This window comes from Pelodiscus sinensis, chromosome 5 (genome assembly GCF_052426305.1).
Source record: "Pelodiscus sinensis isolate ZL-2025 chromosome 5, ASM5242630v1, whole genome shotgun sequence".
Classification (NCBI taxonomy): domain Eukaryota; kingdom Metazoa; phylum Chordata; order Testudines; family Trionychidae; genus Pelodiscus; species Pelodiscus sinensis.
Window position 1 is genome coordinate 127,844,130 of NC_143056.1, and position 17,737 is coordinate 127,861,866.

Below are 17,737 nucleotides of genomic sequence, written 5' to 3' on the forward strand. Positions count from 1 at the left end.
CTGCAATGCTATTTTGGGATGCAAGACTATCCCGAAATAACTATCCCATGTCTTAACAGCAAGCCCATTATTACAGGCTTGTTATTCCGATGTCCCTGTAAATCTCATTCTGTGAGGAGTAAGGGACATTTCAAAATAGTACCACATTTCCAAATAAAGCCCTGTATAAGCCATTCCAAAATAGCATTGAAATAAGAGATGCAATTTGTGTAGCTCAAATAGCGTATCATATTTTGAGTTACAGTGCAGTGTAGATGCACTCTCACTCAGTGTGCAGCAGCTGTCAAAAAAGCCAACAAAATATTGGGAACCATTAGGAAAGGGATAAATAATTAGAAAGTATCATAATGCCACTATATAAATTCATGGTACCGCGTCACCTTGAATATAGTATGCAGCTCTGGTTGCTCCATCTAAAAAAGATAGAAATGGACAAGATACAGAGAATGGCAAAAAGTTATTAGGAACATGTAATTACTTCCATACAAAGAGAAATTAAAAAGATTGGGACTGTTCTGTTTAGAAAAAAGATGACTGAGGGAACATATGATAGAGATCTACAAAATCGTGAATGGTGTGGAAAAAGAGAATAAGGAAGTGTTACCAAACTCCTCACATCACACAAGAACCAATAGTCATCCAATGAAATTAATATGCGTCAGTTTTAAAACAAACATTGGGAAGCATTTATTCATACAAAGCACAGTCAGTGTTTCGGACTTGTCGTCACGGGATATTGTGAAGGCCAAAAGCATAACAGGATTCAAAAAGAATTAGATAAGCTAATGGAAAATAGGTGTATCAGTGACTGTTAGCCAAGATGGTCAAGCCCATGCTCCGGGTGCTCCTCAACCTCTGACTGCCTGAAGCTGGCACTGAATAACAGGGGATCTCTCACTTTATAATTGCCATTTTGTTTTTTACTTCTGAAGCACTGGCCACTGTCAGCAGACGGCGCACTGGGCAAGATGGGCCAATATAACCATTCTTATGTTCTTGTGATCATGGTTTTGTTCTCTAGGGTTGCATCTAGACTAACCGCTTGAATTTCCGCAAGAACACTGACGATCTCTTGTAAGAAATCAGTGCTTCTTGCGGAAATACTATGCTGCTCCCGTACGGGCAAAAGTACTTTTGCGTGAAGCTTTTGCGCAAAAGGGCCAGTGTAGACAGCTCAGATTTGTTTTGCGCAAAAAAGCCCCGATCGCGAAAATGGCGATCGGGGCTTTTTTCGGAAAACCGTGTCTAGATTGGCCACAGATGCTTTTGCGCAAAAGCATCCATGCCAATCTAGACGCTCTATTCTGCAAATGCTTTTAACGGAAAACTTTTCCGTTAAAAGCATTTGCAGAAAATCATGCCAGTCTAGACGTAGCCTTACTGTATATTCAATCTCATTCTCCCTAATTCTATAGAAGGTTATTCTGGTGTGACTTTCCTTTATAGACAAGGCCTAACTCTCATTCTTTCTCCTCTCAGTATGTCCATTCCTCTTCTATCTCATTCCTCTCTCTGTTCCCTGCCCCTTTATGTCTGACCCTGCACACCTCTCCCATCTCTTTTCCTCTTGCCAGCCGCAACACAGCTTACCTCAGAACGGAAAAATCCTTGGAAAGCGCAGCTATTGTCTGGTTAATTTCACAGGCTGTTTTCTGCACAGCCATGCAGCCTTTATTTATACAAATGATCCTCCCCCTTCTAAGAGTAAGAAACTCCAGGGGCCCCCATTTGCACATGGTCACACCCAGCCTCTCCTGCTCTCTCAGCCTGAACCATGCTTATGGGTAACAAGCGGATGCAGAGACACTATGATATGTCAACCTAACTCCAGGCAACCCACTAACTCCAACTGCACCTGATCATGGACCTCCACCCTAAACCCAGTTGACACTGCAGCCCCTGCCTATAACCTAACCTAATTTTCCCCTTCCCTCATCCTAACCCTAGCCAGGGCCTTAATGTTCCCCATGCTTACCAGTACCTAAGTCTGCAATCACAACACCCCAGCTCTAGCCATCACCCCATCTCACACCTTACCTCTCAGCCAACCCCAACCCACAGTCTAATGCTAACCTGCACCTGAGCCAAGTTCATGCTTTGATGTCATTCTCACCTGAAGCCTAATTCGAAGTCTCCCCCACTTCCTTTTAGCCCACATCCTAACTGCAACCAGTGTCCTAACCCTCACCCCAAATAAATACACAACCCTAATCTCACCCTAACTCTGACCTCTACCCCACCCCATCCAGTACTGTAACCTGCTGCCAATCTCACCCATCATCTAGCGCTCACATTCTCTAAACCACGCCTCTAACTCTCTCACGCCACCAACATACTAACCCTTGCCTTGGTTGACATCCTAACCCTTAACTAAACCAGAAATCCAACCAACGCTTTCACCGAAACCGCAACTCTAATCACACTGACTCTCCCAAATTCTTCTCTATACCCTAAACCTAACCCACAGGTTGATCTACACTCACACCTACATCTGCCTTCCCCAGTACTTCCCTAAACTCAACCAATAACTTCATTTGCGCCCTAACGCTCACTTGTAATCCAGCTCTAAGTATGTCACGTTCACCCTATGCCCAGTGATTGTCCCAAGCCCCATCCCTGCTGCCCAGGGCCCCAAGGGAGCCAAGTGCCTTTCCCACTGTAAGGGCATGCCACCCCTTCCCAGCGGGTGGTGGGCAGCCCTGGCCTCCCCCACCCAGAAGCATGGGGGAAATGGAGGGAAGGCAGCATGCGGCCCTAGATTTCTCCAGCCTCACTGGAGCATGGAGAGAGAGGGCAGGCAGCGTGCAGCCCCAGCCTTCCCTGGCCCCAGAGTGTGGGCAGCCCCTGGCCCCAGCCTTCTCAGCTCCTGGAGAGCTGACAGCACAGCCCCAGGAAAGTGGGGGAGATGTGCTGAAAGAAGGTGGGGCTGGACTGGCAATTTGGGAAGCCATTGCCTTCCCTTGCCTCTTCTACTACCCACTGTCCCCGAGTACATGTGCAGTTAAAAACCTGCACTTGTCCAACACTGGCTCCCTTGGGCTCATAGGGCTCAAGAAAGAGGTTGCGTAATTGTGGTATGAACTTTCAGACTGGGGCAGGACACTGGCATCTAGAACCCTGCAAGATGCCAGGGTTGCAGAGATCAGGCTGCAGCTTGAACCAGAACATCTCCACTGCAGCTAAACAGCTCTTTAGCCCAGTCCAGAGTCAGCTGACAGGAGCCAGCTGAAGGTGTCTGATTGCACTGTAGACATACCTTAGAAGTGCTTTGATGGGAGCTGTGACCCCTGTACAGCAGCTCCTCCCCAGCCTCCTCTTCTCACTCTTCTACTTCACTGCCTTGGCTCTTTCTCTCCCTTTCCCTCTTTCTCTGTCCCCCTCACCAGCTCTGTCTCCTTCCATCTCACTGTGTCTGTGTTTGGATTGGAAGGCAGCAGGCATAAAAAAGTAGCTCTCACCATGCAAGGCAGGCTCTGGAAACCCGACCCTGCGGTGGGTGCAGGGTCTTGTCCCAGCCCTGTCTGGGCAGCCCTCCCTCACACAGTGAGCAGGAAAACATGTTGAAATGGGCCATAAAGTTCTGTGCTGGGGCTCCCAGGACTGGGCCAAAGCAAACACAGGAGGTAGAGGGTCTACACATGAGCACTCCACTCGCAGCAGCCCCCACCCCTACATACAGGTTCCTCCCAACTTGTACAGGCAAGGGTATGCACATACACAAATAGCCCGCCTGTATGCTTCTGGCCCCCAGAGCTTCCCTTCACATAGCAGGAGCAGACCTTACGTAATCAACTTAACCTGTCTGCACTAGCACCGGGGCCAACAGCCACTGCAGGCCTGGGGGCAAGGTGTGTGGGGAGCAGCTCTGTCCCCATGGAGGGGCAGGATCAAGGCCAGAAGGAGTAGGGCCGAGGGCAGTTAGCCCTGAGCACTGTCAGACTGTGGTGAGACCCCCTCGCCACCGCAAGCCCTCAGAGCCACACAGAGCATCACTGTGGTGCTCCTGTGGCAATTCAAATGGCCCAGGACTCTGGTCACTGCCGCTGCCATAGTAGCGGCAACAGTGGCCAGGAGTTCTGGGCCCCTTTGAATCTCTAGGCCCCAGGGCAATTGCCCCCTTCCCTGACCCCTCCATCTCATTCATGGGCCTGTACACTGGGGAAGAGCCTAGCCAACCAATGTGGCTATATGAGGGGCAGGAGGAAGGGGCAACTGTTGCCTGTAGGGAGAGTGGCTGCAGGGAGGGAGCACATGGGGGCACTCCAGTTAGCAATTAACATTTTGGCAGGGGCATAGGGAGGCGGTGCACCTTCTGAGTGCTACCACAGTCACCTGTGGTGAGAGAAGTCTCCTAGGGCCAGGGTCCCACAGGGAGAGCATATGAAGGGGGTCCCATTACAGGACACGCAGAGCCAGATGTGCTGGTGCCGGGGGGAGAGTCCCTTCCCGGACGCCCATGTCATTGCAGCTTGACTAGTGGTTAGTTTCTTAATCTCTTTGCATCTTTGACTGAGAAATGTGACGTGAATGGGCATCTGCAATGACCATCTCGATATCTCTGACAGCAGTGCAGCCAAACACTCCCAGCTGCTGGGACACAGAAGAATCGCTGTAATGGGGGCTGTGAGCCAGGATATATGGGGCATCTCCTTAGCTATGTGGGAGGGAGTCTAGAGCTGGGATAGCTGTGGATCAGGGTTGTGGGGCATTGGCCAAGCTGTTGTGGGGAGGACGGAGCCCAGGTCTGGAATAGCCGAGGGACTGTGAAGCAGGATTTAGAGGGATTAGCAGAATGGAGGGGATGGGGAGTCCGGGCCTGGAATAGGTGGGGAGCTGTGAGTCAGAATTATGGGGCATCAGCAGAGCTGTGGGGGAAGGGAGCAAAGGCAGGTTGAGTTAGGGTGGAGGGGCATTGGCATCATTGCTCCCCCACCCCCCACGGGAGACGTGACTGGGAGATTCCTGGAGCTGTGATGGGAAGTGGTGTCTGGAGAAGTCAGCTCCCTCAGCTGCTGAGTGAGGTGCCAGTTGGCCAGAAAATGTCTTGGAAACAAGACATGACCTTTATAAAATAACAGACTAATTGGTTTGTCTTTCATAAGCTGCCCTGACGTCAGGGAAGATGACGGGATCCCAGGCTGTGGTTTCCTGCAGGCCTCTGCAAAGGTCATTGCAGGCCACTCCCAGGCCCTCCCTATATTAGGGCTTCCCCTTCACCCAAACAGCTACCAGCTCCTACCCAAGCTGAAGTCTCCTGCCTTAGTCCCCGGGGACAGCTCCCTGCTCCTTCTTCGCTGGGGGGCTCCCCCTCACCTTAGGGACAGCTCCCAACTCTTTCCCAAGTAGGGGTCCCTCTTCACCTCTAGGGGTCTCACAGCTTCTTCCTGAGTCTGAGTGCCCCCCTTGACTCCAGGACCGCTCCCACTCCCTCCCCAAGTCAGGATTCCCCCTCATTCCCTGGTAGGGCTCTCTGGCCATCTCTGAATAAGGGAGCCTCCCTCAGCAATCTAATGTAACTCCCAGGACTGCCTCCAGTTGGAGTATGTCCCTTTCTCAGTATTCCTCCAGGTTTCTCTCTCTGTTGGAGTCCCTCTTACCTCCCAAAGCAATTCCCAGCCCTCTGGGTCCCTCCTCATGGCTCCCCCCTCCTAGGTTGGGTTTCTCGTCATCCCCACTATCACTCAGACTCCTCTCTGAGCTGGGTCCCCCTTTCATGCCACAGTATGAAGTAGGGATGTTAAATATCAGTTAATTGAATAATCAATTAGCCTCAGGAATTCTTATTGGTTATTCAACTATTCTGTAGTCCCCAGGGGTGTGACCGGCAGCCAGTGCGTTCCAGCCCCACTCCCAGGGAGCTCCCTGCCACTCCACACTGCTGCCTCTGTATCAGAGGCAGCAGCATGGGGTGCCAGGCAGGAGCTGGTCTGTGAGGGAACCAGTTTAAAAAACAGCTCCTCTCATGGACTGGCTGCCTGTCGCTCTGTGTAGCTGTCTCTGGTCCCGCAGGGTAGCAGCAGTTCCTGTGCGGGGAGGAGGGGTCTGAGCTCCCGGACCTGGCGTGAGCTGGAACTGAGCCGGGCTGCCTGCCGCCTGGTTCCTAATATACTTTAAATGCAGAGCTGCAGCGGGGGTAGGTCCCAGACCTGGCACAAGCCGGGACTGAGCTGGGCTGCTGGCCAGCCTGCTAAAAAATGTACTGGCAAGGGGGAGGGGGGGATGCATGTAGTCTGTAGCATTAACTGATAAGCTTTTGCTTATTGGTTAATTGGTTAGTCAACTACACGGTTTCATCCCTAGTCCGAAGTCAGGCCTGGTTTCCAGCTATCCAGTACGACTTCTGACTGTTGCTAGCATTGGTGTCTTAGCTGACAGATCCTGACATGGTGTCCCCACTCCCTAACAGGGGACCTTTCCCAGCCTCCTGCCTAGCTCAAGGTCCTATGGGCGCGCCATCTCTCACCCATCCCATCATGCTCGCTGGGGCTTATCGCAGCCTGGCCTGGATGCTTCTCCTGGAGGGAGCTGGGGCCAGAGCTGGAATGTATAGAATTAGGCTGCCCCACTGATACCTACCTTACCTGCCAAGGGCCTCTGCCATCCCACAACATGCCTCAGAGAGACCCTCTTCCCTCACGTTGTTCCCTCCATGCGTCTCTGCCCAGAGAGCCCTACACACTGCTCCCCCCATTGGAACCTGCCCAGAGGGCCCCCTACCTCTCCACAGGCTGCTCCCTCCATGGGAACTCCCACTTTGCTTCAGTGATCCCTACTTCTCCACACACTACTTCCCCCAGGGGCTTCTGATCCAGAGAGAGCCCCTTCCCCTACGCCACTCCCTCAGTGAGACCCCCATCCCCACTGTGCCCCAGAGAGACTCTCCCTCCCTGCACACTACAGGATCAGGTTCAAGGGCCATTGTAGGAGATTCTCTCCCCCTCCCCCTGTCACATTAGTGAGGTCTGTTTAGTCTGTGGCTCCCTAATCACCTCGAGCTGGGCTGCTCTCTCTCTGCCTCTGTAAACATCTGTCGGGATCAATCCATCCCTGGCCTCCCCCTTCCATCACCCCCTTTGCCATCCAGATCTCTCACCCCCAGCCATACCCTGGGCTGACATGCAATGAGCAGCTGACAACAGGGGCCCTGTCTCTTAGCCTCCAGCTTGTATCCCCCAGAGCCTCCCTCTTCTGGAGCTAACCACTGTTGCTCTCTTCTCCCCCTCTGCAGGGTGTCAGTGGTGGGCATCACCCAGAGATTCCCCTTTGTACACTTCTCAGCCCTCCCCCCACTTAAGAACAAGGCTTGTGGTCACCACCTATGCTCGGAGGGGACTTTGATGCCTTCCTCTGTTCAGGTCTTGTTTCCTTTGTCTGACTGTGGCTTAAAATGGCAGTTCCATAACTAAGGCTGTTTCCCCCCACTCCACCCCCTAGAACATCCTTTGGCTTTTAGTGAAAACTAAAATTGTGTATAGCCGTGTTACTCAAACTGTGGGTCCTGACCCCCCAGGGGAGTCGCAAGCAACTTAGAGGGGGGTCGCGGTATCACAGTGTTTGAGAACCCCTGGTTTATAGAAAAAGAAAAGGCGGTGGGTCAGGGTTGAGGGGAAGCCGCAGACCTGGGGGTGGGGAGCCCAGGACTAAGCAGGGGGCTGTGGGTCAGGGTTGAGATGCATTGACAAACCTAGGAGTGGGGAGAACCCAGGGCTGAGTTAGCAGATGGCTGTGGGTCAGGGTTATGGGGCACCAGCAAAGCTGAGGAGGGGGGCGCTGGGGCTGGAATAGCTGGGGGCGGTGTGCAGGGACTGGCACATCTGCAGAGCCTGCAAGGTGCTAATGAAAAAACATGAAGCCTTCCTTACCACAGACGGGGCACACAGGGGTGTGGAGTTTAGGAAGGCAACAAAGTCTGCTGCAGCGTTAATAGTAGGTGACTCGGAGTACCCAAATATAACCCGCCCAGGCATCCTGTCGGGACTGGCCTTAGAGAAAGGCTTTCTCGAGACCATATAAAGGATTGTTTCTGTCTCATTCTGGAGCAGCTGGGAGAAGAGGCTGCTCTGGACTGAGTTCTGAGTAACCCAGCTAGGTCAGGTCAGGCCAAGTCATTGGTTCCCAGTGACTGTGCTGCAATGTAATTGAGTCTGACGTGCTGGCAGGACTGGTGTTGCCCGCAGCGTCCCAGTGAAAGCAAGTGGCCAGGAGGGAAGTGAAACAAACAGCGGCTATTTGCAAGAAGCAGCCTGAAAGGGAGCGGGAGGGAAGGAATCCTTGGAAGCAGCACAGAGGCTGCTGAAGACTCCTTTGGTAGAGTCACTGCCCAGAAAGAGAAGCAGGAGCAACCATGGCAGCAGCCAAAGGGCAGATAGCAGAGCACAGCAAGAACCAGCTCACACCCCTAGAGATTGGGAGGGCAGAGGGGCCCAAGGAGCTGTTTCCAAAGGTCTTGTGTCACTACCGAGTAAATCCTCTATTAAACAGTCCAGAGTCAGCCTGTGGAAACTAGGGATGTGAACAACTAGTTGACTATCTGATAAGCATTTGCTTACCAGATAGTCAACACACTAGTCGACTAGTTGCTCCCTCCCCACGCCAGCTGCTGCCTCTATGAGAAAGAGGCAGCAAGGGTGGAGGAGGAGTGGATGGGGTGCTTCAAAGCGGCAGTGCTGCATGGAGCCCAGGGCCAGACCCTGGGCTCCACACGGTGCTGCTGCTTTGAAACGCCGCATGGAGCCCAGGGTCAGCTGGGGACTCCCCCCACTGACCCTAGGCTCCATGCGGTGCTGCTGCTTTGAAACGCCATGGGGTGCACAGGGCCAGCCGGGGACTGCTTGAGTCCCCAGCTGGCCCTGTGCTCCCCACAGTGCTTTCGCCTTGGAAGTGTAGCATCAGCAAATTGCATCAACTATTTGATTAGCCAGTTAATCTAAATGTAACATCCCTATGTGGAATTGGGTGCCAGCAAGTGCAAGAGCTCAGGCTAAAGGATCAGATGGCTCTGGAGTAGTAAGAGCTGCTGCTACTGCTGCATTAAGCAGGGTGAATATGTTTAAGGGACCTTAGCCCACCTGCAAACCACTAAGAATTTGTAAAGACGAGGGGAAAAGAGTCATGGTTAGGTCAAGACTAGTAAGCTACTTCCAGCTAGCCCTGTCCCACTTCCTTTATAAAGCTAGATAATATAACCAAACCTAAACTTCTCCTTGGGCAGGTTCCTTGAGGGACTCTGTGTATTCCCATTTGTGGGACCCAGTGCCCCTGATGTGCAGCTGTGGAACTTGCCCAGAACAAAGGCATGTTCTCTCTTGTGTGAGTGATGTCATCTGCTCTGTGAAAAGGCACGTACCCTACCCTGTGGTGGCGGCGAGGGACGGAGGCAGTGAGCTAAGGGAACTAGAGGCTCTCTATCCCTAACTAGCTTGTAGGGGAGTATGTGAGTCCAGTGGTGATAGCTCTTTTCTTGTCCCTCGCTGGGGCAGAGCCAAGTCTCACAATAGCTTCAAGAGAGGTGCCTCTTGTCCAGCAATTATACTGCAGATGAACCCGCCCCTCAGGTGCCTCCTGTGCCATGGTGAAACCGGCTGGGTAACTTCATGTGCAGCCTGTCATGCCTTCGCTGCCCACAAGACAGCAGATATCAGAGGCACCTCTGGCTTCTCAGTGCCTGTAGCCAGATACTCCCATGGTTCTGTCAAGGGAAGCCTTGGCATTAATGCAGGAGGTACCAGTGTCAACGCCTACACCACACCAGGTACCATTACCCTTTTGTCGGTCTCAGCCCTATCATTTGACACAACAAACTAACAGAAAGACAGCTCACCCCAGGGGTCACATAGTCGATTCTTCATCCCCTGGAGAGTTCATGATACATCAGACACCAAAGCAAGAAGAATGGCTCTCAGGTGATACTCCTTGCTGAGCATTCTGGCCTCACATCCCCAGGAAAATCAAAGACCTGCCTTTGAAGAATGGACCTCTAAAGTGACAACTGATAAGGTCTGGCCTCTTCCAAAGACAGGCTGCCTTGTAAAACCAAGGTACACAGTCTCCAAGGTCCAAAATCTGCTCCTGACAAACAACCTAGGAGCATAGGAGCAGGGTTCCCCATCACATGCTCCCTTAGTCCCCAGCATCAGCCTCTAAACAGTAGCTCTGAGGGTACAGTCAAGAACTGCAGACATCACATCTCTAGTCCTTGTTTCTAGTTCCCTGTTCCTTCTCTTCTGACCTTTTCTCCTTTCACAATGCCTAGTGCATGATTACTTCTACTCTCAGGGCACTCGCCACCATCTACACAGATATCCCACCCAGTTCTGCCCCAATCTATCTCCCCCTCTTCCCTCTCTCTTCTGGCACTCATGTCACCAAAGTCCTGTTGGAAGAGCTAGATTGCTCTCTCAGTAAGGGAGTCATAGAGGTCCAGCAGATCACCAAGGAATAGCCTGATCACCAAGAACAGCAGTGATCTGAGATCCATCCTAGACCTCAGAAACCTCAAGAGGTACATAAAATCCTGAATTTGAATGTCCTTTGCAGCAGGGGACATTGTGCTGTCAGTCCTCAAGGACTGGTCTGCAGCCCTACTCTCTGGCAAAGGGAACATGGAGGGGGCCTGCTCAGCTCTCAGGATCCATGCGAGCACCCCTTAAAGCAGAAGTGGTCAGAGTACTATTTCCCAGGTGTGAGCACCTAGGAATAGACCTCTTTCAGCAAAACTCAAATGCCCTGTGTGCTGCTCAAGAGCACACATGAACAACACATGGTGTTTCTGCTGCACTGGAGCCACAGTCTTCTCCACACCCTATCTCCTCTTCTGATCCCTAGAGGGATAAGGGAGAGCAGACTGGTCAGAACCAGTATTATATTAGAAGCCTTTTGGTGGCCTCATCAGCACTGTTGTCCAGATCTCTGCAGCTGACCAAGAAGTCACCTTATCTGCTTTCCTCTGTCCTCAGGCCTTCTGAGTCAACTACACGGGAGTCGTCTGCATCCCAATCCATCCACAGACAGTCCCCTAGTAGTGTGAAGGGTAGATGACCTCCTGACCAATGTGGACTTTTTCTCCTCTTGACAGGCCCAAGCCGTTCTCTTAGGCTACGTCTACACTGGCCCCTTTTCCGAAAGGGGCATGCTAATTTGACAGGTCGGAATAGGGAAATCCGCGGGGGATTTAAATATCCCCCCGCGGCATTTAAATAAAAATGTCCGCCGCTTTTTTCCAGCTTTTAGAAAAGCCGGAAAAGAGCGTCTACACTGGCCCCGATCCTCCGGAAAAAAGCCCTTTTCCGGAGGATCTCTTATTCCTACACTTTGAAGTAGGAATAAGAGATCCTCCGGAAAAGGGCTTTTTTCCGGAGGATCGGGGCCAGTGTAGACGTTCTTTTCCGGCTTTTCTAAAAGCCGGAAAAAAGCGGCGGACATTTTTATTTAAATGCCGCGGGGGAATATTTAAATCCCCCGCGGATTTCCCTATTCCGACCTGTCAAATTAGCATGCCCCTTTCGGAAAAGGGGCCAGTGTAGACGTAGCCTTACAGTCTAGGAAGGACACCACCCTCAAATGAAAACTGTTGCCATCTGGCTGCAGGTAAAGGACTTGTGCCATCTCAAGCAGTAAAGGACTCGTGCCATCTCAAGCAGTAAAGGACTCATGCCATTTCAAGGTGGGGTCCTTGCAGTCCTAGAGCACCTTCTACTGTCTGAGTCCCAGGACTTCATCTCCCCATGGCACAGTATCTACTCATCACTATTCTGTTAAAGATAAACCCATCTTCTTTTCCCCCAACAGCCTCCATGTTCCTTAAGGCACGGTAAATGCATTTCCCCTTGTGGGGAGCCCCCGCTTTTATGGGAGCTCTCTCTTGTCCTAACAAAGTCAGGGACCTTCCTTATGTAGCCCAGGTTCTAAGGCTCACACCCCTTCCTGGGCTTGAGAGCCTGAGTAGCAATGTCTATGCTTCCCTTTTTAGCCCGGTAGTGCAAGGCCCAGTCTGTAGATCTGGGTTCTGAAACTTGCTGGCTGTAGATGGACCTTCAGTGTTCAATATGGGTCCCCAGTCTTTAAAACAGGAAGGTAAAAGACCTAAAGGCAGAGTTGACACCATGATATCCTGCTTGGGATAGAGGGCATTTGAAGGCAATCTACCTATTACTTTGTAGGCAGGAGGGTAAGGGTAGGTACCAAACAAGGCAGCAGAACTCCTGTGTTCTCTCCTAGCTCTGCCATTGTATGACATAGAGCAAGTTCCTTACCCCCTGCGTGCCTCAGTTTCCCTGTTTGAAAGAGGGAGGCATAAATTAATCTGACTGGCTGACCCATGGCATTTGTGAAGCTACAAACCTCCATCCCTGCTCCTGACACTCTAGCAGTCTGGACAGTGCTGTTGTTAATGTGGAATCTGGGGAGTGAAGGAGGTTCTGCCTTAGAGATGCCAGGCAGTAGAACAGCGGGAGTTGTAGAGGGCAGTAAATCCCTGGGAGCTGATGCCCAAACCAAGAGTGACAATGCTGAGCCATTCACAAACCAGTGGGAGGAGCTGTATCATCCCAGCGCTCCTAGATTGATATAGCAGGCAGCCTGTTACATCTCTTTCCCATGGGAATACTCACTCCTGCTTGGGCATAGGAGAGGGGCAGAGCAACCTGGCTGCTGGGGGCAGGTGGGGTAAATGGGGCCCTCTCTAGCCTCACTGAATCTTTGGAAAGGGTTAACAATAAAGCCCCCTCTCTGGATCTTGTGAGGAATCCTGGAGTGACTCTTCAGGTTGCCAGCTTTCCTGCCCAGACACCATTGTCACAAATGACATCCATCTAGTGGAGAGTTGGCAAACCTACTGCTTCTGGGATGGGTAAAGATAGAGTCATTATCAGAGCGGGGCTCAGCTACTAGCCTTGTGTCCCATCTCTGTCTGTGTCCCTTATTCTAAGGTGCAAATCCCAGGTGGGGAGTTACAGGATAACATGCCCACCACTGGAGGCTCTGGCTCCCATCAGAGGGGCTTCACGCTTTGGCAGGAAGGGTTTGGTCCTTCCCAAAGCCCTTGGCTATTTTGAATCATTGAGGGGCTCACTGGGTGTTCTTGTTCCCCATCGACATGCCTGCTCTTTTTATGAATCTTGCTGAGCCCTTCGTTTCAGTAACACCTGGTGACTGTGAGTTCCACAGGCTAAGTGTGTGTGGTGTGGAAAGCTGTTCCTGCAGTTCCAAAGGTTACTAAGAGGATCAGGGAAATGGAAAGAAGTGTTGACCACAGGCTGGGAAGAGTAGACTGACGGGAGTGGGTTTGGGTCTGTGACTTGAGGAAGACGGCTTGGCTTGTGACTGTACCCCTATGCTGAAACCCAGTGGTTCAGTTCCTCACTCTACCAGCCTTCCTGGGGGAACATGGGCAAAGCCTTTCACCTCTTCATGCCCAGCAAAACGAAGACAGTGGTCCTTTTTGTGTGTGTCTGGTCTTTTAAGCCTCAGTTCTTCGAGGCAGGGACTGTGCCTGTGCAGCACCCAGCACAATGTGGGGCTGATCTTGCTTGGTTGGTGCCTGTAGGTGCTGCTGTTATCATAGTATTACAGATAGAAACAGCATAGAAAGGAGCAGGAGGGTGCAATAAAAGCTGAGGTTTGGCCATGTCTTAACACAGTGTTTCCCAAAGTATTTTGTGGATTCAAGGGGCATCACCTGAGCTGTGGAGGGGGGAGCCCAGGACTGCAATAATAGGGGGATGCAAGTCCAGATTGAGGGGCATCTGCAGAGCTGGCTAGGGGAGAAAGCCAAGGACTGGGATAACAGTGGGATTTGGGCAGACCAACAGGCCTTGCAGTTATTCCCAAAGGTGCCAGTTTTCATTTAGAAAGAATAAGACTCCAGCTGTTCTGACTGGGAAGAAAACCTTGTCAATGTAAACCAAGTGTAGCTGATGGAGCCTGAGTTTGCAGAGAGTCTGAGACAAAGGGTCTGAGGTGTGAACTGCCCTGCTGGGTTCACTGGGCATGTGCTCACATGCCCAAAATGCCACGTTGAGTGTCAGCATTGTTAATTTTTTTCCTGACATGCTCTGACCAGCAGTGAGAGTTTGGGGAGCATCATTTCAGGTGTAAGATATGGGTGGGCCTTTAACCACAAGGTTGCATTTGCCTGAAGTGGGTGCCCATCCTTCAGAGGTTGGGGAAATGGGTGGTAACGCCAGGCCAGAGATGTAGATTTAATCAGGAAATGGGGACCATCTGCAACATATTTCCTCCAGAGCTTCCCTCAAATTCAGCTGCTGCAGCGCGGGTGCAGAGGAGATGCTCTGGCAGCCAGAACTCCATGCTACCTGTAGGCACTGACAGGCCCTGAGCCAGCTGGGAAAAGAGCCAGCCAGTTCAGCAATGGGAACTGTGGGGGGCCCCAAAGGTGTCTGGCTGCAACTGGGAACATGACACCAGAATGGGAAAGAGAGAGGGCCTGCCCCCCCCTAGTGGGGATGTGCTAGGAGAGGGGAGGGTGAGATGAGAGTAGGGTGGCCACTGTCCTGTTTTCAACCAAGCACCTGGTCAAAAAGGGACCCTCTCTAGCCCAGTGAAAATGAGTGAGTGGGGGTGGGAAGAACGAGCCACAGAGGGGGAGGGGATGGGGCTTTGGAGAGTTGCTGGGGGAAGGCCCTGGTTTTGTTCAGTCAGAAGGTTGACAACCTTAGATGTGAGTGAGGGGCTGCGCTGGAGTTCTTACCCCTCCCCGTCACCCAAGATCAAGGGGATTCGGTCCAGTTGGCCCTGGGACAGTGTGCTCACTGCACTCCCCCAAGGGGGTAGAGGCTCCTGGGAATAGGGAGAGATTGCAGGCAGGGGAGCTAGGAGAGCTCTGCGCCCTCAGGCTTCCGGGCCTGAACTGATCCCCAGCTGGGGGACAGGAAAGAATTAGGCTCAGTGCAGTGAGATGCATTGGGCAGCTTTCACCATTCATAAGAAATAAGAGACAGAATATCCGTCTAGGACCCATTGGTCTGATCCAACCAGCTGTCTGTGGGGAGAGATCCTGGCTTACATGAGCCCTTTGGTCTGACCAGTAGTAGCTGGGCTGGGGGGAGAAAGGGAATATCATGCTGGGTGGGCTGGTTGGTCCCATCTGGGCTTGGTAGGAAGAGAGATACTGACCCACAAGCCTGCTGGCTGATCCAGTGTAACAGCAAATGGGGGTGGGGTACTGGGCTACGGGACTTACAGCTCTGATCCAGCATGGCAGGGAGAAGAATGGAGGCTAGACCAGCCTTAATGTGATGTGGTGCATCTGGGCTGAGTTGATGGGCACAGTGCAGCAGGGTGGGGCAACCCCAGGCTAGCTGGGCCCTATGGCTGGTTCTCCTGGTAGTTCTCTAGCGGGTCAGCACCAAGGTAGGAGCACATGTCCCCCAAATCACCTCCCCCCACATGCACAACACTGGGGGAAGGCGCTGACTGCAGCTTTTGAGTCTGCACCTCCCAGGCAGTGGAGCAGACAGGGCTCTTAAAGGGAAAGAGCAGTGACTGCACAGGCCAAGTGACCCAGGTGAAGGAACATGTGACACCTCGCTTTAATGGGCTGCCTGTTTCCTCCCCTGAACTGGGGCCAGCTCCACTCTGGGCCCATGTTCCAATGCTCGCTCTGCCGTGCCAAACAGGCAGGGAGGGGCTGCCAGAAGGTTCACTGCAGGGGGCTGGGAGGGGGAGGACAGTGGGAGGAGGGAGATAGGAGACGGGAGGAGGGGCAAGGGGGAGAGGAAACCAGCAAAGTAGTGGGAAGAGGAATGGGCCAGGAAGGTGCAGAGGGGGAGGGGAGGGGGAGGCCAGAGAAGAAGGAAACAAAATCCCCTGACAGGTGACTCCTTGACCTGGCCCTTGGCCTGGCTCTGCTGTCCAGCCCCTCCCCATGGGGTTAGAAATCTGTGGGCTCTGCCAACCCCAGCTCTGGAAAATAGCTCTGTGAGCAGCATGACACACTTTTTTGATTAAGAGCTGGCAGGAGTGCACACCGGCCCTCAAGCTGCTGGCAGGGTGCAGAGGAGATGAAAGGGAGGTGGGGAGAGGGGAAGGGGCCTGCTTGCTGCCTACCATCCCCTGCTCTCCTTGCCCCACTCTTCACCCCCTCCGATTACTGAAGTTCCAGTGGGCTGTTTTACACCATGTCCAGCACGTTTCTGTTATTTAGGTGTGAGGGGGCTATGACATCAGACTGGCCTTAGTCAGTCAATCTGGAGCTCATATAACTCATTAGCAAGTTACCAGCCTATTGATTGCTTGTCAGGGACATTGGGGGCAGATGGAAATCTCATGCTATGCAGTGACAGTCTGATGCTGTCTCCAGTTCATTTGACACTATTCCCATCATCCCCTGTTTAAAAGTACAGGAGCAAATTGCATGTCAATGCTGTCATGAGCCAGGGATGTATGAGAAACTCTGTTGTCATCTGTTGGGCTGAATCGGAACTGGTCAACTGTGTGTCATAGACTCTACTTCTGGTAGCAAATGGGGATTCTCCATTAGCCTAGTTGCCTACCCTTGGGCTTCATCAGTAGGAGGATCCAAGTGCTTTACCGACTGAAGTGGTGATGTTCAGAATAGCCATATTGTCCATGGAGTTCTGGCTGGTCCTGGCTTAGTTAAAACAGCTGAGATATAGCTGCCTCTGGGGGGATGCAGCAGCTGTTAATACAAGGATCCCTTGTCTGGTGCCAAGATGTAGCCACCTCTGGGTTGGGGCCCAGCAGCTGTATAAACAGGGATTACTCATGCAGCTCTGGAGTGGGGCATGAAGCTGTTGATCAGCTGTGATGCTGCCTAGGAGAGGTGATGAACATGGCTCCATCTCCAGCAGAAGTGCAATAGGTGCAGGGAGGCAGAATGGAATTGCCCAGGTTGGGATTGGTCCAGGGCATGGCATGAACACCTGACAGGCAAAGTGCCGCAGGTTGCTCTTTAATGAAGCGTGCAAGTGGCCAGGGCCTGGGCTTTATGTTTCATGGGTGATTCATCGCAGGTGAGAATCACCTTCCTGAGCAGGATTCACGCACCAGCACAAGTAATGGGCACATCCCCTCTGTGGCCAACAGCCAGCAGCCTACGCAGGCGTGTCTCCCTCCTCAGCTCCTTCCTGCCAAGCCCAACTGAGCTGCAGTGAGACACTGGAATGCTGCAGGGTTCTGGAGCCTGAAACCAACATGCTCTCGAACCCCTAAGCCTACACACCCACCACCTCTCTGTGCCTGAAATCCCCAAGAGCTCCAACCACCCGGAATCCCTGACAGCTCCTGTGCCCCTGCAGCACCCACCACCCCACGCCTCCCATGGCCCCGAGCCCAGGATGAGCCGAGCATCAACCCAAATCACACCTTCTGAAGCACAAGGGCAGCCTTTACCTTTGACTCTGAACCCTCTGACACTCCCTGCCTGTGTGGGCTGAGACACAGGAGAGATACTCAGCCCTGGACTGGGTAGGTGGCCGCGCTGGGAGGTGGGAGTTGGAGACAGCGAAGCACGCTTGAAAAGGCTTTTTAAACCAGCCGGGCCTCAGCTCCTCTGACACTCGCAGCATCTGCCTCTTGCTCCCAGCTCTTCCCTGAGTGTGCTACAGCCTCCATGGCTCATTCAAAACAGGTGTGTGAGACACCCATTAAAATACCTGGCTGAGCAGCTGGGGTTGGCGGCCGTTCAGGGCGACAGGGAAGAGAATGTGAGACAAGGTGTGAGAAATGTACATCCTGCCTCGCTGGGGCGCTGGGCTGG

The 17,737-nt window shown here is 52.5% G+C and overlaps 1 protein-coding gene across 2 annotated transcripts in view; it reads left to right on the top strand.

Moving 5' to 3' along the window:
• The window catches only part of CLCF1 (cardiotrophin like cytokine factor 1), a 41,932-nt gene that overhangs the window by 15,620 nt on the left and 8,575 nt on the right, over positions 1 to 17,737 (top strand). The gene's annotated exons all lie outside the window — the stretch shown is intronic.